This window comes from Trichechus manatus, unplaced genomic scaffold (assembly GCF_000243295.1).
Source record: "Trichechus manatus latirostris isolate Lorelei unplaced genomic scaffold, TriManLat1.0 scaffold00022, whole genome shotgun sequence".
In the NCBI taxonomy this organism is placed as follows: Eukaryota; Metazoa; Chordata; class Mammalia; order Sirenia; family Trichechidae; genus Trichechus; species Trichechus manatus.
The window spans coordinates 2,621,172-2,628,770 of record NW_004443958.1 but is presented as its reverse complement, the minus strand read 5'-3'; positions in this window follow the sequence as shown (position 1 = coordinate 2,628,770).

Below are 7,599 nucleotides of genomic sequence, written 5' to 3'. Positions count from 1 at the left end.
TATACACAAATAATAAATTATTAGATAATATGAGTATTAAATCTATCTATCTATGTATCATCTGTTTATCAATAGACTCAAACCTACCAAGAAAAGGGCGTAGTTAACATGAGTTAAATTTTAATCTTCCAACTGATTTATGCTTCTGGGCTAGGTGGAGAACCAGTGACAGCAATTACTCAGCTTAAAAAAATATATTAAAAAAAACGTGAAAATATATATGGAACAACAATTTTCAGACATTACCCAAACAGAAGCACAATATTGTAACCCGTGAAAGATGAGAAGAAAATAAGGTGAACCCTATGGTTGTGCAAGCTCATGTTGTGGAGAAGATTTCCAGTCCACAGCAAAAGGAAAAGATACCATAAAAGCTAGAGTTTTGACTGAACTAAAGACAGAAAACAGAGTTTAGAAGTATCAAGGAGGATAAGAATTTTCATAGCAGAATTCCAGAGAAGAGAACAATGCATAGAAGAAGAGTTTATATATCTGCAGAGGGATCTTTTCACTTCTTTGAGTGAATATCAACCTCTGAAGGAATGAGAAGAAATTAATGAACATGGGGAAAGAATCATTAGAAAGCAATTGGTGAAACAACTCACAGCACTCACACAAGCTTGCGGGAAATTTTGTGTTTCTACCTATCTGATTGGAAAGACTTCATAAAAAGTGGTATCCAGTAGAGCTCTCAATAATGTATCACCAGAGTATGTGGCTACATAAGCTCCAGAATAAAGTCTGCACTGTAATCACGGTAACAAAAATAAAATTAAAAATCAAAATATCTATTTCCAAGTAACTACATACTAGAATAAAGTTTAACTCTACTGAAAAGAATAAAATAATATACAGCATACAGTAGTTTAAAATGTACAATGTCTATGATTCAATCAAAATTCACCAGGCACACAAATAATAGCAAAAATCCTTGGCCAGAAGAAAAATTTATATATAATAACCAAAATGGCTAATACGTTTGGATTAACAGGCAGAAGTTTTATAAAAGATATTATAAATGTTATGTTATATATATATGTTATATATATATGTTAAAGAATGTAGAGGAAATCATAAAAATGATTAAGGAAGAAATGGAAGATATAAAAACAATAAAATTAATAGATAAAAATTTCAGTATCTGTAATGAAAATCACTTTGGTTCAAATTAATAGCGTATTAGACACTAATGAAGAAAAAATCAGTAAATTTGAATACATAGTGATAGAAACTCTGTAGATGTAAGCACATAGAGAAAAACAACGAAATAAACAGAGCATTAGTGAAATGTGTGAGAACATCAAAGTCTAACGTATGTGTATTTGTTGTTGTTGTTAGGTGCTGTCCAGTTGGTTCCAACTTACAGTGGCCCTGTGTACAACAGAACGAAACATTGCCCAGTCCTGCACCATCCTCACAATCACTGCTATGCTTGATCCCATTGTGCAACCACTGTATCATTCCATCTATTTGGGGGTCTTCCTCTTTTTCGCTAATCCTCCACTTTACCAAGCATGATGTCCTTCTCCAGGGACTGGTCCCTCCTGATAACATGGCGAAACTATGTGAGATGTAGTCTTGCCATCCTCACTTCTAAGGAGCATTCTGGCTGTACTTCTTCCAAGACACATTGATTTGTTCTTCTGTCAGTCTATGGTATATTCAATATTCTTTGCCAACATCATAATTCAAAGGCATCAATTCTTCTTTGGCTTGTCTTATTCATTGTCCAGCTTTTACATGCATATGAGTTGACTGAAAATACCATGGCTTGGGTCAGGTGCACCTTAGTCCTCAAAGAGATAGCTTTGCTTTCTAACACATTAAAGAGGTCTTTTGCAGCAGATTTGCCCAATGCAATACATCGTTTGATTTCTTGACTGCTGCTGCCATGGGCATTGATTGTTGATCCAAGTAAAATGAAATCCTTGACAACTTCAATCTTTTCTCCGTTTATCAGGATGTAGCTTACTGGTCCAGTTGTAAGGATTTTTGTTTTCTTTATGTCAAGGTGCAATCCATACTGAAGGGTGAGGTCTTTGATCTACATCAATAAGTGCTTCAAGTCCCCTTGACTTTCAGCAAGCAAGGTTGTGTCATCTGCATAATGCAGGTTGTTAACGAGTCTTTCACCAATCCTGATGCTGAATTCTTCATATAGTCTAGCTTCTTGTGCTATATGCTCAGCATACAGATTGAATAAGTATGGTTAAAGGATACAACCCTGATGCAAACCTTTAAACCATGCAGTATCCCCTTGTTCTGTTTGAACAACTGCCTCTTGATCTATGTACAGTTTCCTCATGAGCACAGTTAAGTGTTCTGGAATTCCCATTCTATGTGTATTTAGAATCCTGAAGAAAAAGAGATTGATGGAGATGTGAGCAGATAAAAATATTTACAGAAATTATGCCAAAAATTTTATTTTGTAAAGTATACATCTTAGATGCAAATACTGTACAAACACCAAAAGGAAAAAAGACAAAGAGATCCCACCAAAACTCATCATAACAAATTTGCTGAAAACCAATGATAAAGAGAAAATCTTGAAAGCAGCCAGTGAAAAAGTTAAGAATGATATCAGAAACACTTGTCAAAACTCATTGAATTTTATACCTAAAATTGATGGTTATTAGTATATGTAAATTATTCCTCAATAAATGTGAGGAAAAATGAATTAAAATGATACTTAAAATATAAGCCACAGCCTGGGACTATGTTGGCACAATATGTGTTTTAATCTAATAAAGAGCTTGTACCAGAATATATAAAGAAATCTTGCAACTCTATAATAAGACTGACAAAGAAAAAAGTGTATTTTCACAGGTACATTACCTCAATATATATATATATATATATATATATATATAAGTGGAAAATAAGAGATGCAAATACCTGTACACAATTGTTCATAGTAGTTTATTTGGATAGCCCATAAATGAAAGCAACCTCAAATGTCTGCCAATAGGTGAATGAATAAATTGTGGTATATACATACATACAATGGATTATTACTTAGCAATAAAAATAAACTATTAATACATGAAGGAATGTAATTATGCTGAATGAAAGAAGACAGACACAAAAAATGCATATTTTATGATTCCATATATGGAAAGTTCTAGTTAATGAAAAGTTATTATAATGACAGGAAGAAGATTTTGCCTCAAGATTAAGGAGTTGGGTGAGATGAGGGAGAGAAGGATTACAAACGGGCAATAGGAAACTTTTCGGGCTAATGGACATATTCATCATTTTGATTGTGGTGATGGTGTCATGGATACATACATTTGTCAAAACTCATATATACACTTGAAATATGTGCAGTTTATTGTTTATCAATTATACCTCAATAAAGGTAAAAAAATTTTCAAAAGAAAAAGCTAACTCCTTTATGGTTTATTCATGGTGCCACATTTTTCAGGATGTCATGATATCAAATAAATACTATATAAGTACTAGGATTTATGAAAGGAACACTAGTGACGCAGTGGTTAAGCATTCTGTTGCTGACCAGAAGATTGGCAGTTCGAACCCACCTCCTGCACTGCTGGAAAAAGATGTGTCAGTCTGCTTCCATAAAGATTACAGCTTTGGAAACACTATGGGACAGTTCTACTCTGTCCTATAGGGTTTCTATGAGTAGGAATCAACTCCATGGCAATGGATTTTTGGTTTTTAAGGAATTATGAAACTACAGAATAATTTGCATGAGTAAATTCATCTTCTCTCTCAATAGAAATTATGTTGGATCTTTTTTGTTGGGCCAAAATAAAAGATAATACATATAGTGTTTTGTGGAAATTCTTTTTACATGGTTTCCACATATATAATTAAGTCTTTTAGTCATTCCATCAGAATGACACAGTGATCCCTGCAACATGCTAGGGTAAGCTGTATGAAAGGGACTGAGGCATGGTGCCTGCTTTGAAGAAGTTCTATGAGTAGTGGGAAAGAGAACAGACACAGAGATAAATCATAATACAGTGCAGTAGGTGCTATGACAGAGGCATAATCAAGTACTCTGGAAACAGAGGAGAGAACCATGAGCTTCTTGATAATGTTTAATGAGGCTTCCTGGAGAAGGTGACATCTATGTTGGAACTTAAAAGATTACGGGTAGCATTCTTTTTGGTGGGCCATTTGGTGGAGGTTATAAATAAATGGAATACGATGTGAAAACAAACAAAAAATGCTGAAACATGAAACAGGTACTGTTTATTCTAATGGAAGCTTAGCTTCTATGCCACCAAAATCAATACATTTTCTGTTATTGAAGGTATAATCATATCTGTGGAATAAAAAGCATACTAATGATGTATATTCCTATTAAATGCAAGGATAGGTAAGTATATATAAGTATGTGCAAGTTATTAAAAACATTGGATGCTGATTTGAACTAACAGTATACATTATTCTATTTACTTATCATTGAAGTATGATAGAAATGGAAACCAAACCACAACAAACTCGTTGCATCAAGTTGATTCTGACTCTTAGTGACCCTATGTATAACAGAATGAAACACTGCAGAGTCCTGCACCATCCTCACAATCGTTGCTATGTTTGAGTCCATCGTTACAGCCACTGTGTCAATCCGTCTCATCGAGTGTCTTCCTGTCTTTATTGCTGACCCTCTACCAAGCATGATGTCCTTCTTCAGGGACTGATTCCTCCTGATAACATGTCCAAAGTACATGAGACTAAGTCTTGCTGTCCTTGCTTCTAAGAAGTATTTTGTCTATACTTCTTCCAAAACAGATTTGTTTGTTCTTCTGGAAGTTCATGGTATATTCAATATTCTTTGCTAACACCATAATTCAAAGGCATCAATTCTGCTTTTGTCTTCCCTATTCATTGTCTAGCTTTCCCATGCAAATGAGGTGGCTGAAAATACCATGACTTGGGTCAGGTGTACGTTACTCATCTTTGAGATCTTTGCTTTTTAAAACTTTAAAGAGGTCTTTTGCAAAAGATTTGCGCTATGCAATACCTCTTTCCTTTTCTTGACTGCTGCTTCCATGGGTGTTTAATAAAACAGCTACAAAGACAGGTAAAGTGGGGAAATACTTTTTAATGAATATGGTTTTATGTAGATAAGATTTCATCTATTGTAGTTAAATTCTGTATCTTACATTTAGATGCTGTTATATTTGATTCTGAACTAGTGTTTACAGTGATTCTGAACACCCTGGTTTCCACAAAAATCTGTAGGTTGCTAACAGCAAAAACTGTTGTCTATTAGTTTTGATAAATGAAGACTAAAGTATATGCTGCACTAATTCCTGCTGTTTTACGATTTTTATAGCTTTACTTGTGCATTGAGATTTTTGGGAATTGTTTAATTGTATGATAATTATGAATATGAATATTTTTCTTATAAAACTTCATCATTTAATTTTAATCAGTATTTAATATAAAATATAACTCCAGTGTAAGCAGGTCAAAATGTTTTAGTATGAGAAAGTTAAAAATATTTTTTCACCTTCAATTTTAAATTAAAAAAAAAATTTTTATATTTTACTCTGTTCATAAAATATATTTTCCTTTTTATTATTAATCTTTATCCTTACTATATTCTATGTCAACCCTTCTTTGCCAAAACAGCTTTTCAAGCTGAATCTTCTATTATACTCGTTTCTTTATAAAATTAATTAGTCCAGATTTCCAAAAACTCTGTGAGGATACCTTTGTTGATTTTCGTTGTTATTATTAATACTATTATTGCTATTAGCATTTACAATAGCAATGCTATATATTAGGCATAGTAAGTGTATATTATATATGTAGGCATACTAAAAAGCAAGTGGTTCGATGAATTTACTTATCCAAGGACATACAATGTCAAAATTTACTTTAAGTAAACATTTGTCTTGAATTAAGAATTCCTTTGTGTTGATCACAGGTTGGCATATTGTTTGTTCTGCATGAATATGCAGTATAGTTTTTTCACACATTGGCAAATGAATAGAAAGCCATCTGAAAGAATTACGCTATTAAGGCTTCAATATAACATCTGGCATCAATATTATGTTTCTGTCACTAAAAAAGTATGAATGTTTTAAAGATGAAATAACACAGTATATCTCATGGTAACTTTGGATTGTGTGTTTTCAATATTGCATACAAAATAAAGAAGAAAAAAGATAAACAACCAAATAGAAAAATAGGCAAATGTGAATAGGGGTCAATCTATTTAATGAGAAAAAATACAAATGTTATTGATACATTTTAATATATAGTTAATATTGCCTTAATAAAATGATTGTTATTTAATGTAATACCAGTTTTTACCTAAATGGTTAAAAAAAAAAAAAACACTTTGCTAATTATCTAGTTTAGAAAGAGTGTTTTTAAACGGTCACCCTTTTATATCACCGATGGGAATTGTTTGTTTAAACACATAAAAAATAAATTTTGTATTATTTCTCAAAACTTGCAATGCTCATATTTTTTGTAATTCACTTATTGGGAATTTATCGTACAGATCATATATACAGAGTTATTTGTTTTTGGCAAAATCTGAAGCAAATTAAGGCTCAATCATTAGGGAACTGGTAAAATAAATTGTGGTACATTCATAAAGGAATGGCTGTCTAATTATATACCAACCTGGGAACAAAATATGTAATGCATTTGCATGCAGACTAAATACATATCTAATATTATTACCACTTTACAATCCTTAATTAAAGACATTTGCTAAATTTTAAATATATAAAAACTTGCTGGTTTTTTTAATGGTGTGGACTTGTTATATAACTCTGCAGTAACATGCAATTAATTTTAAGATTCATTTCATAAAAGAAGAGTAAAATGCTGTACATGATACAGAGTATGTTTCCATGTAAGAAACAAAAGCAAACAAAACAAAAAAAAAGGATGCATACATAGCTGCATATGTGTAAAATACCTCTAGAGGGTTCACAATAAACTCTAAACAGAGATTGATCCTTATTAAGTTACCTTGGTTCGTGGCTGTCCATTGTAGGAGAAAGGTACTTTTTTGTGTAGACTTCTTTTTTATTAATTTGAAACATTTTCAGCTGCATGTAACACATATGCACAAAAGTGTGGGGGGGAACCCCTCAATATATTGCTGCAAAATGGACTCTTCTATGCTTACTCACTGAACTCACAAAACAGATATTATCAGAACCAAGCAACTCCTCCCTATTCCCTTCTTGATCATTAACACTTTTGGCAAACATTATGTTCAAAGATTTTTGGGGCCCAAATATTATGATTTTGGGAGATATCTCTCTTTTCAGAGTAGCTATACTTCACTTTTGTTCCTGTCTTTCCCCCTTCATGTGAATAAACCGAACCCATTGCCGTTGAGTCAATTTCTGACTCATAGTGACCCTATAGAACAGAGTAGACCTGCCACATAGGGTTTCCGAGGTGGATTCTAACTGCTGACCTTTTGGTTAGCAGCTGTAACTCTAAACCAGTGAGCCACTAGGGCTCAAATTCATATGAGTACACCACAATTTATTCAAACATAGTACTTTTTTTTTATATATATATTTTATTGTACTTCAGGTGAAGGCTTACAGAACAAATAGTTTCTCATGAAACAGTAGTACACATGTTGTT